General features: G+C 34.4%; 1 protein-coding gene across 1 annotated transcript in view; it reads left to right on the top strand.

Moving 5' to 3' along the window:
* The first annotated feature begins 1,305 nt into the window (after positions 1–1,305).
* LOC110372564 (leucine-rich repeat neuronal protein 2) overlaps positions 1,306–10,543 on the top strand; it is a 107,455-nt gene continuing 98,217 nt past the window's right edge. Inside the window, exon 1 of the mRNA XM_064036216.1 lies at positions 1,306–1,503. The gene's annotated coding sequence lies outside the window, so the exon portion shown is untranslated. The remainder of the gene's footprint in view (positions 1,504–10,543) is intronic.

The raw sequence follows: 10,543 nt of genomic DNA, 5'->3' as shown, positions 1-10,543 counted from the left end.
TTACAAAGACTTCTTTAAACGCCAAGTCAGAACTTAGAACAATTCTTTATTTCCTAACTTAACCCATAATTCATGTCAGACGGTTGGCAGAACTTGAGATTGCGTCAAACGTTCATTCAAACTTATAGTCTTGATACGAAGAAACGTCTGAGCGCTCGTAAACTTTCATAGACATTTACGAATTTACGGACCTTGTCAGACCGGGAAGATTGAGGAATTTGCTCCCGTTTAATGACGAAGGACTAATAATTAAGTTAAGATTAATTATTTACTGACCTAGTTCCCCTTGTATTGACTCAGTCACGGTGTTCCTTTATTTTGAATGAATGGCGGATGACTGTTACATGTCGTGTTAACTAAACGCTTTTGATATTAGTATTTAGAGTAATTGAATATTATTTTTGATAAGAGGACCTTCACTGTCAAAATCCTGCCTTTCAAATACCATTTATGGGACACTTTTTTTATATAAATTACAGTAAATATTTATATTTATGTAGAACGTATCTGAAAGTCTTTGTAAGATTACCAGATTTAACCTGTAGGAATTCTTTCCTTTCTTACCTAAAAGACTTCTGTCTTTCGTCTAAAAATAGCCCCAAAACTGAATCAAAGGTAAACTTAGTCCGAAGAAGTAGAAAGACAAGTAAAGTAAAAAACAAAAGTAAAGCCACTTTCCACCCAATCCGATTGCCAGCACATAGTTTATCAAGTCGGTATATCCTAGCAATTCGATACCGATGGATGTCGGAAGACATCGTTTTCTAGTAAGTGCTATAAGTTGAACTTTGAAAAGGTTCGTTTGTGCACAATGGTTTTAAGTGTCACAAAGGGCGCGAATACTAAACGAATGGAGGCTTCACGGCTTCGGCAGCCGCGGGGCGGGAGGGGCGCGGTGAGGGACGCGCGCCGCCCAATGGGGATGCCAGGGCGGAAATTTTGGTACAATTTGTAATATTTGGGGAAAGCTTGGGCTGTTTTTTTATTTCTTGAAATCTTAATAAAACTTAGGTCCAGGTTAGTTGTCATTTTCATTCAGACGCATATTATATCTTAGAATCTTTAATTTTTGTTTATGTAAAAATTACGAAAATATATAAATGTTTAAATATAAAATTATATTAAAATAAATAACATGTAGAAGCAGGCGCATTTTAAAATTGCAAAACAACTGAGGCAAAACGGTTACATTAAATGTATGATCGACAAATTCATTAAAAAAAATACCGCTCAACTAAATAATTTCCACTAAAAAACCAACAATTTCCACAAAAAACCGCTTCCCATACATGGCAACCCCACCGGTAGGGCAGACTCGAGCGCGCGATAGCGGCGGCCGAACGCCGCGTCAGCCTCCGCGAGCCGCGCGCCTTAACACAAAACAACTGAACAGTGATATCTTGTGTGAAAATATGCCTATTCATTAGTTCTGTGGACCTCACCTAGCCTGTTGCACGAACTCACGAATCTTCCCGGGCCTTGAGCACCTGCGGGATTTTTTTCGTAAGTACATCTTTCTTTTGTTGTAACAAGTTCCGTTAAGTAGCTTTAAAATGCTATTTTGTTTGGCGCTTTGTGTTTTAAGGGGAGATTTGGGTAGAATATGCTTGGGTGGTTTTTTAAATTAACGCTCGCGTCGCTTGGCGCCTATTGCTAACTGATTTAACGTGCCTAGATGAGGGTAAGCTTTTAAAGATAGAAAGCTGTTTTTATGACATAGAGGGGCAGAAAAAATAATAATTTTACAAAAATAACAATTTATTGAAGCATTTTTTAACACTATTTCAGTTATTTTTTACCTGTAAGAGTTATATTTTTATTATCTCAAATTACATAATTAATTGCCGGATCCTAAATAATGAATCGGTCTTTAACAAAGTCATCAATATACCCTCTTTATATACAATTCTTTGTCTCCAAAATTTCGAAGTCTTCCATTCACTCAATAATTATAATAAAGGTCTAATTTTCACATGAATGGGTCTAAAATTGTCCGGTATATTGAATGAACATGAAATAACTCCGGTATTAGGAAGCGGTCTGCCATGAAAGTTTCACACAGTTTCCGCTGCCCGTCCGGCTGTTTCCATGTATGACACATTGGTTTCCTGAGAGAACATAATTTTGAAATTGTATTAGTTTTAATGGATTTCGTTAGGGGGACATTTTGAGGTGACACTTTTTGTGGAGAATATTCTAGTTATTGTTAGGCTGTACTAATGGATTGTTCTCTGGTATAATATTTGAATCGATTTAATTTTCTTTAAACCTCGATTTTAGTATGAATCTGATGTCTCAAATTTTTGAGCAAAAGATTCACATAGAAACCTGTCATTAAGTCCGGATTCAAAATGAATTCCAATTTTAAAGCATACCTTAATGCTCCATCTTCAAAACAGACTTATACTAGTAAACCATGACCACTGTCCTTCATCTCGTTAAAACTTTGTAACACACACACACACACACACACACAAACCAAATAAACCAGGGAACAAAGAACATTCCTGCAAAGGGATAATTTATTCTAATGGCACGTCAGAACCCGTAATCTGGCAGGAGATAAGCAGATATTCGGAAAACCCGAAACATTCCCGATGTATTGAACATACAGACGGACTAATGACCGTGTATGATGGTGTCCGGTTTCTCAATTAGACCTCTTTGGTATTTCGTGTGGCGGCCATGTTGGACTTGCAGAAATTGTTGTTACTACTTCCAGATTAGGTGTTCCAGACCTTAGGAAAAATACTGTAACTGAGTAGGTACTGCTTGGAGTACATAACAATATACATTTAAATTACAATACCTACATACATTCAAAAATGCTTCTTCACATTTTTATTAATGAATGTAGAACAAGTATTTTTCATGGTGTAGCATTTTTGCAGTTCAAATAACCTGTAAATCAAATTCATGAAAAAGAAATAGTTTTTTAATAAAAACATATTATTGAGTTAAGTACTTACTCATATTCTGTAATGGTGTGATCGTTTATTTTGCTTCCCGACTGTATACATTTCTGTCAGTAGATTAAGTTTCACAATTAATAACAAATAACTATTTTATGGGTTCATGGGAAATGTGGCTTAAATCTATCGGTAAACGGATTTTCTTTGGACAGTTGACATGGCTAATATATACTGAATAAAGTGTTGAATACTTTTTAAACCTAAAATCACCTGAAAATGTTAATTCAAATAAAATTTGTAACAAGACTATAAGGACATAGCTCACTTTAGGCTTTTTTTCACATTACTCTTCTACTACACAAGTGCAAGTATTATGTTGCACAAAGTGATACTATTCAAATAGGGGCTTTGAAGTTTTGCTCTTTAAAAAATTTCTATATCAGCGTTATGGTACTCTGGCAGCAGTAACTTCGCTGATAGTGAGCTGTGTACCTACTAATTTAGGCTACAAATGTTAAGTATATCTAAATAACAATATAATTATACTTACAGCCCATATTTGAATTATATTGTTTTTGGCCTTAACCACCAATTTTTGCAACTCATGAATTCACGATTTATTTTATCTGCTGACATTAATAAAAACAAATGAATATTAAATTGAGCTCTATTTGTTCATTATTCGAATTTAGTTCAAACAACTAGTCCATCAAATAAATACCTTTTTGCGGTTAGGTAAGCGTACCGGACGCAGAGAGCAAATTAATATATTAAAATTGTAAATGTGAATTAATAAATGCAATTTTTTGAGAGAGTTAATATTAATTTTGCGGCTTGCTGCACGAAAAATTAAAATCCAAATTCAGTGGTTATTTTAAATAGCGTGTTGATAATTAACTGTGCTTTTTGGCCTTTTAAATCCTGAAAGTGGTTCATAGCATTTTAATAACTGACTTCATGTTATCTTTTCGACAAGTTAATTTAAAATGTTTCGTTCACGGTTTCTGAAATGAAATAATTATTTATTTCAATAGTACTTTTCGAAATAAGTAAATAGTTTTGACATCAAAAATTTTAATTACAAGCACAAAAATATTTCTCTTTCATTAATATATTTGTCTTCATTAAATGTATTATGAAAAAACATAAATATGCTTGGAAAATAAATCTGACATGAAAAACCACGGGAAAACACCTTATATTTTCCTCGAAGGTTTTTGTTTTTTTTCCTTAAGTAATAGGATAAAGACTACGTTTATGTAAAAGGCTCTTTTGAGTTATATTAATTAATTACTGCCTTTATTACGAAGGTATGTGCAAAGGTATCAATGGAGACCCTACCATACATATATCAGTACTAATAATAAAATGTGAAAGTAACTCTGTCTGTCTGTTACGCTTTCACGTCTAAACCACTGAACTCATTTTAGTAAAATTTGGTACAGAGATAGGGTTCAGTAGAACATAGGATAGTTTTTATCTCGGACTTTTGAAGAATTATCTTGGAAACGCGGTATAACCGAATTCAACGCGGGTGAAGCCTCGGGCGGAATATACATATACATACATAGCTTTTTATTTACAAGATCGAATCGTAAAAGACCAAAGGAAATAAACACAAAGCTATTCTGACTTTAACTATTAACAGTTTATGCCTACTTGGGATTATGTACAGTTTTTTTAGGAGAATAATAAAAAACCCTATTTAATGACTCATGTGAATCAAGAGTTCATTTAGTATCAGGTAGGGCGAGTGAACTATGTATACCATAGGTTGAATGAGAAATATAGTAACAGCGATACAAAAGGTTTTTAGATGTTGTTGTTTTTTTAATTAGACATTTAGTTTAATTGTCAGTAAATTCATTGGTTAAACAGATTGACCTTCTTGCCAGTTCGTCCCCATGATACCCACTATTTGAACGCGTATAAATATTAATATTATATACGAGCTTTTTCAAATACATATGTACATTGTTTGACTTTGCCTAAGTTGTAAGAGTACTGACGTCTATGAGATCAGGTTACACTCCATATGAACTTTAATCTCCTCTTCAGAAATAGAATTACATTTCTATTGAAAACTCTTCAAACGTTAATCCATGCAATGCTGCACACTTTAACCATTTGTCGCAAGATGCAAGCAGTCGTCAATCCATCGCAAATTGACGCATAGCATGCAAGACAAGACACAGAACCTTAATGACCGACTAACGTGCTTCTACGTCACTCTGCTCAGTCAGCGGTTGTCGTCACTGTTCAGTTATCGTTATTCAATTTTCATTAATGGATCATTAATGACTGTAGGTGCGGTGACCCTTTTAATCACTTTGTTCAATTAATGATCAATTACTTTAGCGTAACTGGTAGGCTGGAGGGCTAGACTGTAGTTGTTAGGCTGTTAGGCTTAAGGTGAGCTTCTTGAAGAAGGAATTTGTTTTTGAAGGTCAGGAGGTATTGTTCTCTGACTATGCGATGTAAAAATTCTTGATTTGTATCGTTCAGATTCCTCACTAATTTAGGAATCTAAAAAGATTTAAAGTAAATTATTCAAACGCATGTTATTTATGTTAGGTAGCTATACATTTATCTCAATATTTAGAGCAAGATGGTGCGTTGATAGGCAATTTGTCTTCGAAACTAGGACTAGTGATTTTTTAGTGAAGCTGTTGCGTCACAAGCCTAACTATTACAATATATTATGTACATGCTCCTACGTGACACCTAATCGACACGTACCTAAAAGCATATCAAATTCGAGCAAATTTAGCCGTAACAGCACCTAGTCTTACACAGCTGCCCGTTGGCTAATTGGCAGTAGAAAGTACATTGTTGTTTTACTGAATAATGTTTACATTCTACGTGAGGAGCGCAGCCCAGTGGAGCGTGAAATAGGTAATTTCCCTCGACCATTAAGGGTAAGAGTACCAACGTACCTTTCAGCATAACACGTTCGAACGTAAAAAGTCAATTTTTTAACTGAAACGATTGCGCTGTGTCGTTGCAGTAAAGCGAGTTATGTCATCGCTGAGTTTTTATTGGATCACGTTTGTCTGCAGTCCGTGTGTTATTCTGTTTTTAAATATGTTTGTGGAAATGAAAACATATGTAGGAATGAGAGAATGAATAAGCGTAGCTCGTTGGTCCAGTCGCAATAGAGCTTATGTACTGAATAAATTAAACGTGCTTATGTAATTCTATATGTAGATATATTCGCAGCAGCTAATTATAGAATCACCTTTACATGCTTAACTTAAACAACATCTAAGTAAATGTAGTCCAGGACTTTGCAAACTTAGTGTAGAACACCCTCTGGCAAGACAGAGTGATGGTCTACCATCTACCAAAAGCTTCAGGCAAAATTCAGTAGGTAGGTACGTGAAAACGTGAAATGTCTATATGTTATAAGTATGTATGTATAAGGCGCAATGATATTGAAAATTAAAAATATTTTTGACACGTGGATGCATATACGATCACTCATTAATTATGGGAATAATTATTTATGTGTGCAAAGAAAATAAATGTAATATTTAATTAAAAACATAAATACAAAGGTAAATGACTACAGTACATTAGTTGTTTATACCTACGTGGGTGGTAGAATGGATTGGACAGATGTGCTCCAATTGACATTTATCAGGTTAGGCGGTAACGAATGTCCCTGCCCACTGCCAGTGTGCCAAATATTCGGACCGTGGTAGAAAATAACCTTTTAATTGTATTATACCGAGTTTGAATGTATGTACAACTGATTTTGTTGTATTTCACTGGTAACATAACAATTATGAGCTTTGTTTCCGTGCGCATTTTTCGTAAAATAAAAATACTGACCTAGGTAATAAATTCCTTAGTACATATATAGAAAAATATTAAATAAAAATTAGCAGTATCTTTGTTCTATTTTATGTTATTTCTTTTTCTTCTACCATGTGATTACTGTGAACATAAATCTGTTAAATTGTATTCATTGGCATAATTTTGTAAAAAAACTCTCCATAACAAAGCTTTTTCTAATTTTAATCCGTTTCCCAGAACTATACAGAATACCAATCAGAATATTCTTAATGCAATTCAAACACGAGGTGAAAAAAAAGTCCCATTACTAATTGTAATGGGACTTTTTTTTCACCTCGTGTCCAGCATTAGACTGAGTAAATTACTGACCTCTGTCCATATTAAGTATTCCAGTCAGTTTTGTGTGGAACCGACAGTAAATTAGCTATTTCCCGTCTCTCTGATATCCTAGTTAATCAAGCAGTGAATAAATTATTTTTACGTACCCACGGGTATGAGGGCGTTTAGTTTGGCTGTTAATGAATAATCGTACTTCTTTTGTTTTATCAAAATTCTAACCCATCCGTGTATTTAAATGCTTGATAACATTTACTTTGGATTGATTAGTTCTTAGCTGGCACACGAAAGCCACGTTGTATTTTTAAATGCTTGAAAAAGAAGAAGAAAATTATGTTACGCTGGACAAGCAGCCTTCTACGTATCTATGATGAATTGATGACAGTATTTTGTTCTGAATCAGTAGGAAATCTATTATATTAACTCCTTATTTATGTTCCACAGTTTAGTGCACTCCTTAAATTATTCCGAGAATTTACATTAAAAATAACCTCTCGATACCTAGCAACAACTTTTATTTAACCCGAATTCTAAATCCGTCCCAAAATACACATGATACCTCGTTAAAGTTAAAACAAATTATGGTTTATTTCAGGAATTTCAGGAATTATATGCTTTGTTAGAAGAGAAAACTCATTCAAATTGTGGAGCTAATTTCTGCTCGTTTATTTGGTAAGCAACAGAAAGGTTCTAGAAGTTTCGAAATAAATCAGGGCCGGGATGTTACCGTTTCAGTATGCTAATACGGTTAAGTACGCCGAGGGAACCTGAACGCGTGTTTAATGACTCGACTAGTTATGGAAATTAGAATTGTTGTTACTTCAGATCATGTAGAAAGAAGATTTACGAAAAATCTTCTTCTGTTTTTGTTAATAAGGTACATTATGGTCTGACGATTTTTTTTGGTGCAGTTTTCAATTCTGTCAGACAGTACAAAAATTGCAATTTTTTCTTGAAAATTGACAGCTGCACAAAATATTCGGTGCTTTTGGAGGTTCTAATACACTTGTGAATAAAGAAAAGGTAACCTATAATTCTCTCTTTTTTGCTGTGGAATAATTACGTTAACATTTATTAACGAACAGACATACCTCTAAATATAAAACAAAAATCGTTTGGCACAAACTTTAATTTATACCTCAAATAATTCATTCAAAACTTCCTCCAGTATTCCGTATTTAACATTTAAGAGCAACACGTAGGTACTTCGCCTTAAGCAATAAAACTACGATCGTAATATGAAGCACGAATGCTTTATCTAGGGGAGAAATCTATTTATTTATGCAAAGTGAGCATAAACCCCTCACTTTTGTATTCATCGGAAAAACTAGTTTTGTTCTGTGTCCATTGAGAATTAAATAACAACTTAAACAGTCGGCAGGGAAAGAGAAAAATAAATGAAATCTTCAGAGTTTGAATAAGATCGGAGTGCTATTGTTTTTCTTTTTCTATCACTTGTACGCATAACCAGGCATAACCATATGAGGAGGGTAGAGTCAAATCACACGTATGTTTTTTATAACTGTTGTTTTCACGAACATGCAATGTGTATGTTTGGCACAGGATTCCAAAGGGTATTCTATACCCGAGAGATTAGGCTGCGCAGGTACTTTCTATTCAGGCTCCACGTGTTGCACTCCCTGCGTGAAACCGCGTGGACAATTTCTTACCTAAAATGAATAAGATTTCGAACCATACTTAAACAGGGTAACTTTAATATTTATTACACTTGGTATTTAAAACCACAGACGAAAAATACGTTTTATCACTTTTGAAAATCCTAAATCTTAGCTCAGTTTCTTCTTACAAAAAGTTGCAAAAAAGCCGAGGCAAGTAATAATATCGTCGGTCGAGTTTTTGTTACCGAAATCTGGGTTAGACAGATGATGGATTGAATTGTATAGGAAACATTACAATTTCTACCAAAAAATACACAATTTCCCATCGTTTCTGTTTGACGTGACATATTATTACGAGATTTGACCGATGCGATATGGCAGAAGGAAAAAACTACTATAAATTTATTTATCAGGACAACGATTAAAAACTTTTTGGAGAACTTAGAATTACCTAATAAAAACTTTGTACAATTAGTTTAATGTGCTTTATGATTAAACTTCTATACAATTATAAAACTTTTCATTACAAAAGATAGCTGATAGTTCATATTTAATTATTAACGTTATGAAGGGACGAATGAAATTGCAAAACTTAATTAATTGCAACTTACAACGATAATTTTGTTTGAAATTTTAATTTATTTTTGGTGACGATGACCGCATTTCATTTGGCAGTCAGAATTATTTGTTGACGAAATTATTACGAAGCACTTGATGATTACGATTTTAGCAATTTACCAAATCGACTATTTGTTTTGTTTCCTTCACCTGGTTGAATCCGTAGACACCTAAATTACTATAGGAATTCATCTATCTATAAAGCCATGGATATACAAATACATGTAACTAACTCACATTACAATCCCCTGCCAATGCTTGATGTATATTACAACATTCTCAAACTTCTTGCACTGTCACTTGTTATCAACTTATCAGTACGAGTTTACCCGCTAAAACTTCCTAGTTACGGCCCCAGAGACACAACTTAGTAGCAACTTTGTAAAAACTCCGGTTATTCACTCCTGGCAACACTGCAGTGGCAACATTAAACTTTGGACTTGTTACAACTTCTAATCTGGAGAAGTGTTTAGGGATTAAGGTATTCCAGAGAGAAAATTTAGAGAAAATATCATAACTTTTAATGTATTTTAAACGAAAATATTGTGCGTTCTAACAAAAATGTCTGCTATCTCTTCCCCGTGTTAGAATCACAGGGATAATTTATGTAAAACATACGATATACTTGAAACATCTTGTAACGAGGAAGACGTACAAGGAAAGCTTACAATTTCAACATGTCTGATATAATATACTACGTTATCTTCTGTCATAAATCAGCGTTGTACAAAATATCACAGACGCGTCAAGCTAAATTCTGAAACCTCGGCATCTCTGTATGTGGGAACAAAAGATGGCACCAAATTCTTGCGTAAAAATGAGGGAAAACCTTGTAGAAGTCTTTATATATTTTTTCTGATTATATTTGCTTATGTTTAGAGATATTTTTTTCTTGGAGGAGTGAGGCTTTCGTTACTAGTAAAGGAGGGTAAAGTAAAATAGCTCGAGTTAGCTCCATGGTCCGGTAGTTTGGGTTCCCCGCGGGCTTATAAACTAAGCTTGCGTTATCTTCGGCTGGCCCGCCCAAATCCCTGTTTGGGGAGAACTCACCACAAAGGTTTTCATTATCAGTAGTTTCATATGTATGTGTTGAATTTCTTAGACGAAAAACTGCGTATCGTTTAATCTAATCACTACTCAGAGAGGTTCGTACGAAAGTAGGTGTTGTTTGTGTTATTTTTCCTTCAGAACGAATTTAGGTCACGGCCAGTGGCGGATTAAGAGTATCCGAGGCCCTAAGCACAGAGCCTGTGTAGACCC

This window comes from Helicoverpa armigera, chromosome 9, assembly GCF_030705265.1.
Source record: "Helicoverpa armigera isolate CAAS_96S chromosome 9, ASM3070526v1, whole genome shotgun sequence".
Taxonomy (NCBI): Eukaryota; Metazoa; Arthropoda; class Insecta; order Lepidoptera; family Noctuidae; genus Helicoverpa; species Helicoverpa armigera.
The sequence above is the reverse complement of the archived record's forward strand: the minus strand, read 5'-3'. Positions and strand labels throughout refer to the sequence as shown.